Source organism: Condylostylus longicornis, unplaced genomic scaffold, assembly GCF_029603195.1.
Source record: "Condylostylus longicornis isolate FDR11 unplaced genomic scaffold, ASM2960319v2 ptg000040l, whole genome shotgun sequence".
NCBI lineage: Eukaryota > Metazoa > Arthropoda > Insecta > Diptera > Dolichopodidae > Condylostylus > Condylostylus longicornis.
In genome coordinates this window covers 1,118,609-1,132,503 of record NW_026578009.1, presented here as the reverse complement: position 1 = coordinate 1,132,503, position 13,895 = coordinate 1,118,609, and the positions used below count along the sequence as shown (strand labels likewise).

The window sequence follows — 13,895 nt, the reverse complement described above, 5'->3', positions numbered from 1 at the left end:
ATGTTTTAATAAAATTCTCAGTGGTGGGTTTTCTATGGTTTTAGTCTAAAAATATGAAATTATTGTATTTTTATAATATGTGGCGACATCTCTTATCCGATATACAAACTATAAGAAAATTGTTTTAAGTTTTAATAAAATTCTTAGTGTTGGGTTTTCTATGGTTTTAGTCTAAAAATTTCGTGTTGATTAAGGTATTGAACACACAGTTTCTACTTCTATGCATGTTATAATAAATAATTTTATATTATAATAATTATAATAGTATATTATAATAACACAATTTTTATATGTGTTATAAATCATAAATCTACAAAAAATGTGGTGTTATAAATCATAAATCTACAAAAAATTCTCATTATTTCCAATGGATATTCGTAATTATTTCTAAAAAGAATCGACAGAGCTTGTCATCTTTGAGAATTAGGTGGAAGAATAGGTGATAAATTTTACCAATATAATAATATTTAAAAAAAAAAGAGACAGACACGCACTACGAAAAAATTCACACTTGAAAATTACGTAAATGGAATACGAATGCAATAATATTATACTCTCACATTTTCCAATTCGGGGAGTGATGCATGACCAGTTCCCATGAGCAGTTTTTTCATACTCAAAATAATTATATACATGAAAATATGTAAAAATTCTTACAACAATGTTTTAAATTTCCCATTTTTTTCTCAATTGAGATTTTTATTTTTAGAATTGAAATTTATTTATGGTTATCCAAGCCCATATATGAAATAGATACTTTAAAAATAATTTGTTATAAAATAAATTTACTCTTTCAAACCATAATCTGTTTCCCAAAAACTCTTTAAAATAAATAATACTCTATTATATGAATAAAATTTTCTTTTGTCACAATAAAGTATATATTATGAAGATTATATTTATTGTCAACACACCTATATAATCACCTAATACATATAATATATATTAAATTTTCATTTTTTTTGTACTGAAATTTTGTGATTTGTGTTTTACGAATACATTGATAACCTAAACTGTTATATATGTATATATAATGTATAGGCATTTCAAAAGGATATAAAGTTCATTATACGAGTACCTGGTAGATGTAACAAAAATTTTATTACTAAAGAGGTATTATAAACTTTTTTCTCTAGACATAATACAAAATTTAATATTGTTTATAAATGAAAAATTGGTAAAGGGCTATTAACAAAAAAGTTTGTTTTTTCGGATGGCTACAATAATTATCAATTTAACACGTGCATTTTAATAAGGCAATTGAATTTCAAAAATGTATTCATTAATACATTATGATACGTCCTCTAGATTATTTTCTTATACATGATTATTCTTATACGTAAAAATTTTAATTTATAAAGCACTTCACTACATATAGGTTGCAACATGTACTATGTACCGAAAATTATACTCTTTAAGTGTATCATACCTAAAATAAATTAATTAACGTGTGCCATAAACTTTAAGAGTTTGTATAGAGAAACCAAATTTCTTCCACTTTATTACATTAATTTAACTTCAAAATATCTTAATATTTAATTTCGATTAACTGCAAAAAAAGGATCATATAGCAACCAGTAATTTTTCAGCTGTTTTTCGTTTTATGTAAGGGAAGAAGTAAAAGAAGAAGAAAAAAAATTATTCAAAATTTTCAATTTGCTCTTAAATATGATTTCCGTAAGAAAGAACAATATATTGGAATAAACACACACAAACAAAAATTTAATATTAACATGCACATGCAAAATTTGTTTACAAATTTTGTTTTGTTTTGCCTCTCTCTCTTCTCTATATATGTATATAAAAGACATAAATCCTTTTTCAAAATAATCCTGCTGAATTTATAAGAAAAAGAAAATTCTTTGGTTTGTCTTTTCAAAATATTGCGTACATATATGGCACAAGCACTTGCCTATATTATGCTTTTTTTTCCAAGTTAAGAGCTATTTTCCAATGAAAAAGCTATTTAAAAAAACTTCCAGGCGTGAATGCGGTATCTTATTGAATCATTGTTTCCTTTGAGAGAATTCCTCAAGATGTTAAGAATTAATGTATTGTTTCTGTAGGTTCTGGAAATTATGACAAATAATTTTCACTATAATTTTTAATATAGGCACAGAATTGTGATCATATAAAATTACAAAGCTACGATCTACCTTGACATATACAATATTTGCTCGTCTCCATCATAATGGTTTTTAGGTGGGAGCTGTATAGGGAAAACTTTAAATTGAGAGAGAATAGATTAACTTTTCCTCGGTTTTTATTGTTATATATACTTTTCTTTGTCATGAACTCAAGGCATTATCAATTTCAGAACCTACCAATTTAAATTATATTACAACTATAACTACTACTAATTTCGGCTCTATAAATGAAAACTATTATCAGTTTCTAATTTTATCTTCAAATATTTTATTTAAAAGGAAAAATTGGCATTAACACTGAGTACTCGACTGTGAAATAATAAAAAAAAAATTTTCAATGCTTATATAGGTACTTTATGAAGCCAAAGTGTGTCTACGTACACTCAAATTATATGACAGAGTATATGGAAAATTTTCAATAATTCTTAAAAGAAAACAACAACAAAAAAAAAATAAAAAGAACGAAAAAATTCTTTTACAATTTTTGTGTTTCTCATACTTTTTCTTCTTATTTTTTCTTCTTATTTCCTTTTCCTTTATTTTCTGAGAATTTCGTATAGTGTAAAGTAAAAATTTTTTCTTCAAAAAACAAAACTTTTTCTCCACAATTTTTCAGTTACTTGCTTAATTCTTCTATTCCAAATTAAACCGAAAAAAAAAGAAAGGAAAAAACCAAAAGAAAAATTAAGAAAAATGAAATTAACAAAAAATAAATTTTAATCCTTTAAAAGGGTATCAATTATAACAGCATTTAAGAAAAAAAAAAAAAAAGGTCCGGATCTAACGCTTTTGTTATTGACAATAATTCAACAAAAATACAAACGTATACATATATATATATCAACTACACACTTAGTACACACATGCAATACTTAGCATACTTATAGGGGATACTAGGAATATTTTTTGGAAGCCTTCATTATTGTACATTATGTATACACTTAAATTATACTCGTAGGTACTACATTAAAAAGGACGTGTTGTTCAAACTATGTCATATGAATCAATGTAGATTAGTAACGGATTGGTTCTACTGATAAGAGAAGGTGTTGAGTCAAAGTCAATTATTACTCAAAAGTTTATGATTTTTCGAATAATCACTGTTTGAAGCACACAGTTAGTGTGGCGAAGAAATTTTTTTATGCGGTCCGAAAAGATTTTTTAAAAAATTGTTGAATCTACGCCAGTATATTCTTAAAATAGTTTATGGGATACAGGTAACGATGTGCAATTTGTTATAAAAATAAAATTTTTAACTTTTTCCACATATTTTCTCTTCACTGTAAATCTAGTTACAATATATATCCAGAAAAGTATCACATGCCTTCACAATGTTATTACTTTTTAATCAGTATCATATTCGAGTAGAGGTTTCAATTTCCTACTTCATACTTTCGTGCCTTTAATATTTCAATATTTCATTCAATTTCGAAAAATATTTCACTATTTACTCGAAATCAGAAAATTATCCTTAATTTCCCCTATGCAAGTATTTTTTATATATATCACAGAGACAATAACGTACTCAGAGTTCCTTGAAATTAATATTAAAGTGATATATGGTACCCAAAATTGCCATAAGTGTGTTCATTCATATTATAACTGTAATTGCTTTAATATTTTTTACTGAGTGTTATTTAATGGTAAAATCATTAAAATAATATGAAAATTATAATTAAAAAAAAAAAAAGGGAAAATGTCAATTTCAATGTCCTTTTTAAAGCCAACATTAAATTATTTTTAATTAACGGATGCATACGACACTAACACACTCTCATAATTATAGGCAGACTTTAAAATTTCTTTTATATAAAATATAATATTTCACACTATAAATGAAAGGTTCTCTATACAATCACACGCCTATGTACATTTGGTTTGGTGCCTTCAACTCTTTCACTAATATTTTTCTTTTTTTTTTCACATAATTTTAATCTTTTGTTGAAAAGTTTTCATAAATTTTTTTTCTTTTGGTTTTTTTTGGGTTATTTATCCTTTTTAATACTTTCTGTTTTTTTGTCTGCGTACTTGGTATATTTCATAAATTAATATGCTGTAATTAATTTTTATGTTAGTCTGACCACATTTTCTTTGCTTCTCTTATTTTTTTTTTCTTGTTATTTATTGAGCAGTGAAAATTATATAACGTCCATTTAATGTTTATTTTAATCGTAGATCACTAATTTTACTCCTCATTTTATTTAATATTGGTCTCGAAATTTTAAATTTTTTAATTATAAATAAGTAGAAGAAAAAAAAAAAAAGAAACTGATTAATATTGTCTATATGGTTAATAGAGTTAATGGCAAAAAATTAATATGAATAGCTTTAAATATTTTTATAAGTGGCTTTTCAGATAAATTTTGTATAATTGAAATTAATGTAAGTATATTTGTGAATTAACAAATGAAGTTGAGAAGTTTACACTGCGTTTGTAAATATTTTGGTTTTAAAGTTTAAATCACACGATCTGAAAATCTAAGGAATTTTTCTAACATAAGGTACGTTACAGTATGAAATTATAAAAAAAAAATTATAGAAAAAAAATTATTCCACAATAGGCCTTTATTGAGGCTGTTTTGTGAAGTAGTGACTCTTGAATGCTATTACCACAATAAGTCTCTATCAGGACCGCACTTCAAAAAGCAAAACATTGTTTTGGCTGACTTTTTTGAAAACAGGGTTGGGATAAATAGATTACGAATATAATTGGCATATCGGTAAGGAACTTGAGATTTAATCAAAAATTTTAATAAGCTCCAGTCTTGCACCACCTTGAAGAATACTTCTTTGTACAACAAAAAACGAAAAATATTTCGAAATTTCATTATATATACGGTTGTAGTTTTTAAATTTAAAATACTTAATAGTTGTAAGCTATAATTAAATAGACTATTCCAACACCTTTCTATAGCGCATTTCTAAAAGCACTGATATACCTAACACATCCCATCGTTTATAGCCTATTTTCTATAAAGTTGGCGAAAACAATTTATTGCTGTTTATTAATTATCCTAAGTCCTAAACCGGTCCCGATACTGGCCTATTGTGCGACAATTTTTTTTTTTCTTACAAATGAAAACATACACGCTCCACAGTGGAATACACTCTGTATACGTATATTATATTATACATTTTAAAATAACATGCTTGTATCTGTATCTTAAATTAAATTTCTAGTAATAAGAATTAAATATACGCAGTTAAAATAAGTATGTACAGGTAAACAAAAAGTAATTATACAAAAATTGTGTATACCCACACAAAATTTTTAATTATAATAAAATTTCCGAAAATATGAATGAATTCAAAAATGAATCCTTAATATTGGGTGACTTTAAATTTTGTCATTGAATTTTTTTTTTTTTTACAAAAGGCATGCTATTGTGGTATAACGCCCATATTCTGCTTTTTTAACAAAAGTCCTTTAAATTCATTCATATTTCATTTTAACAATTGAATTTTTTTGTTGAATTTTATTATTGAATGAATTTCCAAGTAATAACACAATAAATGTACACATGAACACGGACACAATAATTTTCTTAAAATTTAAAATAAAATAATTTGAACTTGTGAATTTATTTTTAGAATTACTATTTAAATATATTTTCCTTGGATGAATCTTATGGTAGAATTTATTTCACGCAATATTCAATTTATATGAAGGTGTGTAAGTACAATTGTGTCTTATTTTATCAAATTATAAAATCGATTCTGTCTTTGTTTTCTTCTTCAAAAAAAATATACAAGAATTGAAATTGTATGCTTGTCAAATAAAAATCAAGGCATATCAAGGAATTTCAAGGATTTTTTTATACAAATATAAAAACAAAATTTTTTTTAATTGAATATCTTTAAAGATTTTATAACAAGAATGTTGTATCTATTGCTTTTGATTTTCCTCGCACGTTTCATTGTTTTTTTTTTTAAATAAAATGTGTAGCTGCTTTGTATATGTATAAAAGAATATAAGGGTTTTAAGGAAAAATTAAAATTTTCATTTTTACACAACCATAAAAGATTTCATCAGATTTATGAATAATTAATGTTTACGAGCTGCACAGTAGTTTTCAAAAGTGTTTGAATATTTAAAGCGAATTTTCTAAACCCGGACAAACACAATTTATTTTTTAAAACAAAAGATGTCGTGTAAGAAATATATCCTAACTCACAACAGTCAGAATAAATGAATTTACTCTACTGATAAATTTGGATGGCCATAAGATAGGAAATTCAAGTTAAAATCGAGATAAAATTTTAGACAAATCAATTGAAAAAAGAAAAATAATAATTTTAATGAATTAGAGGCTAATTTGCACTCATTGTTCGAGCATAAAATTCATTTTGCTTCATTAATATTAAACGTTCTTCCTTGACAAAATATAATTTTTTGGTAGAAAATTTACGCTACAATTCACATTAAAATTCGTTAAAAAATTGACTCCAATTTTATTTAAAAGTTTAACATTTTATAAACTGTAAGGACTCAGACAGATTTGCAATTTTCAGCTTTTCAATTGTAAAATCGTTGTGGCCACATCTACATAACTGAACTGTAGAGTTGAGTGGGTTAACTAAAAATTGCAATTATTTTGTAAAAAATTACAAACTGCTTTGCTTGCTACAAATTGCTCGATTGCATGCGATCGTACTATTGCATGTGTGCGTTTTTGAATATAAACTCATGGAATACGAAAGAAATGAAATAGTTGCACATCTATCTGATCCTAAAAATTGCATTTCTGCCTGAACCCTTATTGAAATTATTTAGATTCCTTAAATTACCCTGTTCTTTTAACACAAAATTCTTTATACAATGCTACTGACTGCTATTTACATATTCTACTTATGTACAAAATAAGCAATTGGTATTACGTTACAATATTTTGTTTTCTTTTAATTATTCATTTCCAAGACGGCATCGATAATATCCTGTACTAAAATAAGGATATAAAAATTATGAAATTATTAGTTATATTTTGTATCCGGAATTATTTTATATAAAAAAATTCGGGATAGGTATATCATTAAAAAATCCACTATCAATTTATAAATTTTTGTATAATTGACATGGTTGACCTCATTTTATTGTTATTTTATTATTAATTTTTTGTATGAAAGCCTTATTTTATGACCCCCGTTTTTTTTTTCTTTTTGTTGAACTATGGATATATAGACATTTATTAGGGTTATTCCCTAAAAAGTTAAAAGAAAAATTACACCGTATTATGAATTACCTTTTTATATAAAATTTTTATTATGCTTCTAAATTCTAATGAAGGCAAGAAGAAAGTAAGTCATTATGTATTGTACATAATTTTCCAAAAAAAAAAAATATACACAAAATTCAGTCGCTATTCAGCCACTTTGCTAAGGAAAGTGAAAAAGTAAAAAATTTTTACATGATTATTACGATGGAGATATTCAATAAATACTTCTATCCTTGTGTTCTTTGGCTTAGTGTAATTGAGAACACCACTTATTAATCTTTTAAATTAATTGCAAAAAAATTATGAATTTAGTTATTATAATTAATTATAAATACAACGTGTAGTTGTTTATATTATTTATTATTATTTCTTATAAGAATAACTCATGTTTAATAAGGCAAATTTTCCATATCTTTATAGCTCAATTCAATAAAGCGTCCGCCTATAAAGCTATAGGTTAATAGTTCGAGTTAAGTTCGAGTAGGAAAAAATTTTTTGAATTTTCCTGCTTTGACTCGTTCCTTTGATAACGTCATCCTTCTGTTTAGCAGTTTTATGAAGAAATTTCCATTAGTTATTCTTATATAATAATTTAGAGTTCCGTAAAATTATTGTAGTATACAATTGAAATTCGAAAGGATTACAATAGTGAAAATTTTGAATGTGTTATATATATGTATGACATATCTCTTTACAAACAAACTTTTAATTTATGTAGGTAATTCTAATAAAATTTAATTATTATATAATTAAAACATTTCTATTCATATATAGAACATAATATTTACACAACCTCCGTAAACAAATTTATTTGCAAAATTTAAACCTAATATATATTTTAATAAAATAAGTGTAGAGTTTACATAAAATACAATTATTATTATTAAATTTATATTAAATGCACAAAATCATATACCAATAGCCACAATATATATATCTAGATTTAAATTTAAATTCGACAATTTAGCTTATAGAATTTTTTGCTGTCGCAATAGTAATTTTTTCTATCTAGCTATATGGTGTCTAAAACTTTTTATAATAAATTTAAAATTTTCTTTAAAAGAACTTTTTTTTTTTATATATGTATATAAAACGCAAATATATATATGGTAATATTATATGTATGTATATGTGTGTGTGTATTTCCTTTATATACCATTAAAAGTGGTTTTGAAAGATTTCATAATTCATTCTTTTTTCTATATATGGGTTTTAAGAATTTATCGATTACTTTTTGGTTTCGATTATTTTTGCAAATTTTAATAAAAAGCAAAAAAAAAAATGATGAGAAAAAAAAGGGTTTTTATTCTATTCACTTCCTTTCCTTTCACTTTAAAGAAAAGATTTCTAATTGGAATAAAAAATATATGTATGTATGTGTGTGCCGAAAAATTTAATCGATTCAGATAACATACACACAATCCTACTTAGCTAAAAAAAAAGGGTACTGAAAAATGGTTTAGTTTTGGGATACCGTCAATTAGAAAAAAAAGCAAAAGGAAAGAAAAAAAAAGGAAGTAAAAACGGAAAATTTTATAAAAAAATGAAAGTTTTTTTTTTTATAAAATTAGAAATTATTGAAATTTGTGTCTGGAATTTAAAATAACAAAAATAAAATATGAATTTTTTGAAATTTTGAAATATACGAAATGATATTTGGGGTCGACATACAGAATATAAAATATTAAAAGAGAGTAGCTATAATAATAAAAATAATTATTATTAATAATAATTGTAAAAATGTACGTAAATGAGAAAAACTAGGAAATCAATTGCTAATTAAGAAAATTTAGAATTTGAAAGAAAATATTGACAATCTAAAATGTTTCAATTTCGATATTTAAATTAATATTAATTGATTTAATTTCATTTCCCTTCATATTTATTTAAATTCTATGACAATTATTTTATTTTCAGAGTGTTAGGAAATTATGTAATATTTTAAAATAAAAGTTACTTATATTAATTTTTTGTTTTATATTTCAAATTCAAATTAAGCCTCCTCCCTTAGACAGAGTTTTTAAATCAAGCAAAATTTGTTAGACTTGCTTAGTTGGTTTGAATGGAAATTTGATGAAAATTTAATGGGTAAACATTAAATCAAATCTGATATCAAATCTCGTATAGAGTCTTTTCCAATTCTCCATATCGTATCGTATCTCATATAAAGTCTTGTCCAATTCTTACCAAAATTTTTGATATAAATAAAAAAATAAAATGGCGAGAATAAATTTTACTTGTTAAGAGTGCAGTAGGTACCTAGTAAAATCAATGACCTAAGAAACTAGTGTTCAACATTATCTTCAATATCGTGCACCAGCCCTATTCGCAGGAACGAAGTAGGAATAAAAAAAGAGCGGAGTGATCAATATTTTACTTTAAAGTTTATATATTTTGTGCAGTTTATAAGGTTTTTTTTTATATCGCTTAAAATTGTTGAAAATGGCTGTATATGCAATTTCTATATCTGGAGGAAATTTGATGACATTATTCTCACTTTGATATATTCTATATGGATATACTTCGATATGAATAAAAAAATTAAATTTGATGCCAGATTTGACCAAACAGAGTTTCTCATCCGATTTCATAATTGTCGAATTTAATTGTCAAACTTAATTGCTTGATGTGTAAACGCTGTTTTAATAAAGTTGGGTCAAACCAATGGTTTGTATTGTAGCACTTTTCCCTTCAACTAGACAAAATTCTGCTTTTAAATACAGTCTATGTATACTTATCACACTATTAAAATTATTTTCATTCATATTCAAAGCTATTCCTAGGATTGCGTATATTTAGGATGAACGGTTTATGCAGTCTTTTAAATAAAGCGAAAATTATTATAAAGAGGGGTTAACATAATGCTCGATTTTAAGGGTTAATTGTGTGAGTTAAAAAAAATAATTATATTTTTTAATGTCATGGAATTTACCGTTAACTTTTTCTTTTTATAGAAATTTGAAAAAACTTGCGGTTTCGGAAATATAAGGTGTCAAAAATTCAAATTTTACAAATTTCAAGAGGCGATAACTTGAGAAGGGGTGGAGATGGAAAAGAATTTTCTTCATACGAAATAAACTATTTGTTAATGTCTAAGAGCCCCTAAAATTTCAAGCTTCTACAGGCTGGGGTCTAGAAGAAAAACGAAATCGAAAATATGGAAAAAACGGACTTTAGATAACGATAAATTTGAACGGCCATTTTGTTTTTCTAAATTTTAACCATAGTATACTGCGCTAGGAGAAGCAAGCCGCTGTCTTCATGCGTTTTCAAAATTTCAAAAATGCTTATGGTTTCATTGCAACAAATAGTTAAAAAAGGTCATTTTTTTGGTTTTTTTTTTCATACAAAATTTCAGCTTTCTATCTTCAAGGGTGTAGAAGTTTTGTAAACAGACACACGGACAGACGGACGAACGGACGGACAGAGTGAAACTAATAAGCACTTTTTTTCAAAAATTTTTTGGAAAAGTGTTCAATTAAATTTCTGAAAATTTTATTTTTATAACCGTACGAGCGTTAAAAAAATGTTTGAAAAGTATTATAAATTTACCTATTATTATTTGTAATGGTATGAAATATCGATTATTTGATCTGAGATATGTTTTTGATCAGCGTCGAATTTTGACTCGATTTAGTCATGTTTGTCTGTCTGACCGTCGATCCGCTCATTACAGCGATAATTCAAAAACTAATTGAGCTTAGCTGTGATCAAGTTAGTACTTCGGATAACTGCCCTACGACTTTAAAGCTTATTTGGCTATATCTTAGAAATTATTGAAAGTATAATAGAAAATTTTGCAAAAAGAATTAAGAGCCGCGATTATTACGGCTCTCATTATATTTTAATTTCTACGGGTATTACAGAGTTTACAGGGTCAATTCTATAGCCATACTCGTTCTTTAAATTTAATTGAATCCAAAAAAAATTTAATTGGTTCGGTTTCATAAATAATTAATTTTATATTCGTTCCAAAATATTTTAGTATAAAAAAATTAAACACATCTTCATTTACAATTTAATTATGGAAGTAAGAACAACAAAATTAGTAAGTTTTCATAACCTTTACCATATTAATTTAATTTAGATTTTAAAACTTTAATGGATAAAATAAAAATTTTAATTAAAAAATTTTAAAAATTTTTTCAACATTTACTTGAACGATAAACTTGTTATCGAATTTTTAAGTTGTTTTAAATTTTTATTGAAGAGATTTATTTTAACAAGTCTTCTATGAAAAGAAGGTGTTCCACACTCTTATATTGTAAATAAAAATTTTTCGCAAAATTTCAAGATTGATTTTCCGATACATTTTTAATAATAAAATTCTAATGTAAACGTAGGTTAATCCTTTTTTTTGGAAAATATTTCGTGTAAAATACTTACATTTTTTGATTATCTTTCGTATTCACTTTAAATTTATTTAATCCTTGTGTAAAAGAAAAGTTTTCAGTGAAATTTGAAAAAAAAGAAAGAAGATATTTAAAAATTTTTGATATTTATAATTTAAAGCTTTTAATCATGTTTGAAGAAAAAATTGTTGAATTTTCCTTAAAATTATTAAAGTTTTGTTATTATAAAAATTCTATGGTTTTCGTGTTTTGACTGCTTAGTAGTTAATTTAGAACTATATTCGGTAAAAATATTGAATTTAAAGTATAATATTTATAAGAATCGCGAATAATATTTCGAAAAATTAATGTAATTAAAAAATTGAGTAACTACATCGCTTGTAATCGTAAGCATATATAATATTTTCAAGCTCAAATACGAGTATAAGTGTAGATGTAAGCTAGAGAAATATCGGTGAATATAATTTGTAAAATTCATTTTTCATTTTCCATTTCCAAAATACGAAAATCAGGTTGATATTTTAAAAAATTTAATTTAAAATTCTTTAAAACATCATGTATGAATATGAAACACTGAATGACAGCCTAGTGATGACGAGATAATGACAGTAAAGCGGCAAATTTGTGCTAATTGTGGTGCGATAAACCTGCTGCGCCGGCCACGTCAACAAATCATGAATGGATATGCGAACAGAAACATATATATGATTAACTAGACAATGTTTATGTTAGGCGGGTTTTTAATATTCAGAGTGGTCCTGAATTGGTTTACATTGACACCAGGGAGTAATTTCTTGAATTTTTTTTTGAGTAAAAAATTGTGTTATTTGCACACGTTTTAAGTGAAATGAAACTTGTAAATCTTACAATAATTTTAAAAGAGGGTTAAAAATAATCGGACTAACAAAAATTAATATCTAAAAAATATTACTAAAAGTTCGAAGCTATCGAACCTAGAACAATATCGTGAGGTTAATGCTACAACTAAATAACACGTTATTATTGGTTTAGAGATATTGACTTTTAAAGGTACAAAATATAGCAATAACAAATAATTTCTCATGAATATACCTAATTTTGGCATTATAATTTTCATATATTTGAGAATACTTTTAAGCTTAGATGTTTGTCGATGACGAAAGAACAATTCGCTTTTAGGACGCCTAGGTTAATTATCTAAAAATATCAAATTTTAAAGTTACCTAGTTGTAGTATTAATCTCACCATATATATTACCAAAAACTTTAACTTTCTGTAAACGATATATGATTCAATGTTTCTTAATTTTATGAATAGTTAGCGATAAACAGCGTATTTCTACTTATAACAAAATTTTTATACAATTTTGGATTTAAATATGATTTATACGAGTATTTAATTGGTTCCAATAATTCTTTTCTTATCTGTCAAATCTAAAAGATTTTGCCATAATTTTTCTTCAAATACTTAACACAATAATGATTAAATATATTAATAATTTTATATTCTTGCTCGTTCGAGTAGAAGATCTTGAAAACTTTAATAAATAAAACTAGAGAAAAAGTGAATAAGAAATTCAAAAATCGTGAAAAATAAATTCTGCATTATATTTTTATTAAAAATTTAATTAAAAATTTACATAATTCAGTAATTATGAAAAATATTTTATAATTTTAAAATTTCAGACGGTCGTCGGGAATACAAGAATTTCAACAATAATATTTAGTTAATAATGCTTAAAGTATCTTTTTAATGCATTCAAAAGTAAATTTAACTAAAAAATACTGTAAGAAGAGCAATATCATAAAACAATTATTGTACGAATATATAACAAAACATACATACGTATACATATTTAAATGCTGCATAGACTAATGTTATACTAATTGATGAAATTACTTAACAAAAGTAGAATTGAGTTGTTGAAAAGTGAATAGCATCGTGTTACTATACACATACGTACAAAGCAACGCAAACCAGAATTTAAGAAAATAGAACTGTTTTAGAGAAAAATCGACAGGGATAAATCCATAATATTCAGATAAGCTTTAGAAAATTGCATGCAATAAAATTTTTGAAAAGGCACATTTGAAGAAATTAATTGACAAGAAAAATATGTGGCAAATGTGAACAATCAATTTAGAATTTTAAAGAAGGTATATATAGACTCGAAATTTGGTTTACTAACTTGACATAGTTTTCAG

General features: G+C 24.9%; 1 protein-coding gene across 1 annotated transcript in view; it reads right to left on the bottom strand.

Moving 5' to 3' along the window:
- Nucleotides 1-13,895, bottom strand: part of LOC129609770 (uncharacterized) — an 89,728-nt gene that overhangs the window by 31,501 nt on the left and 44,332 nt on the right. The window lies entirely within an intron of this gene.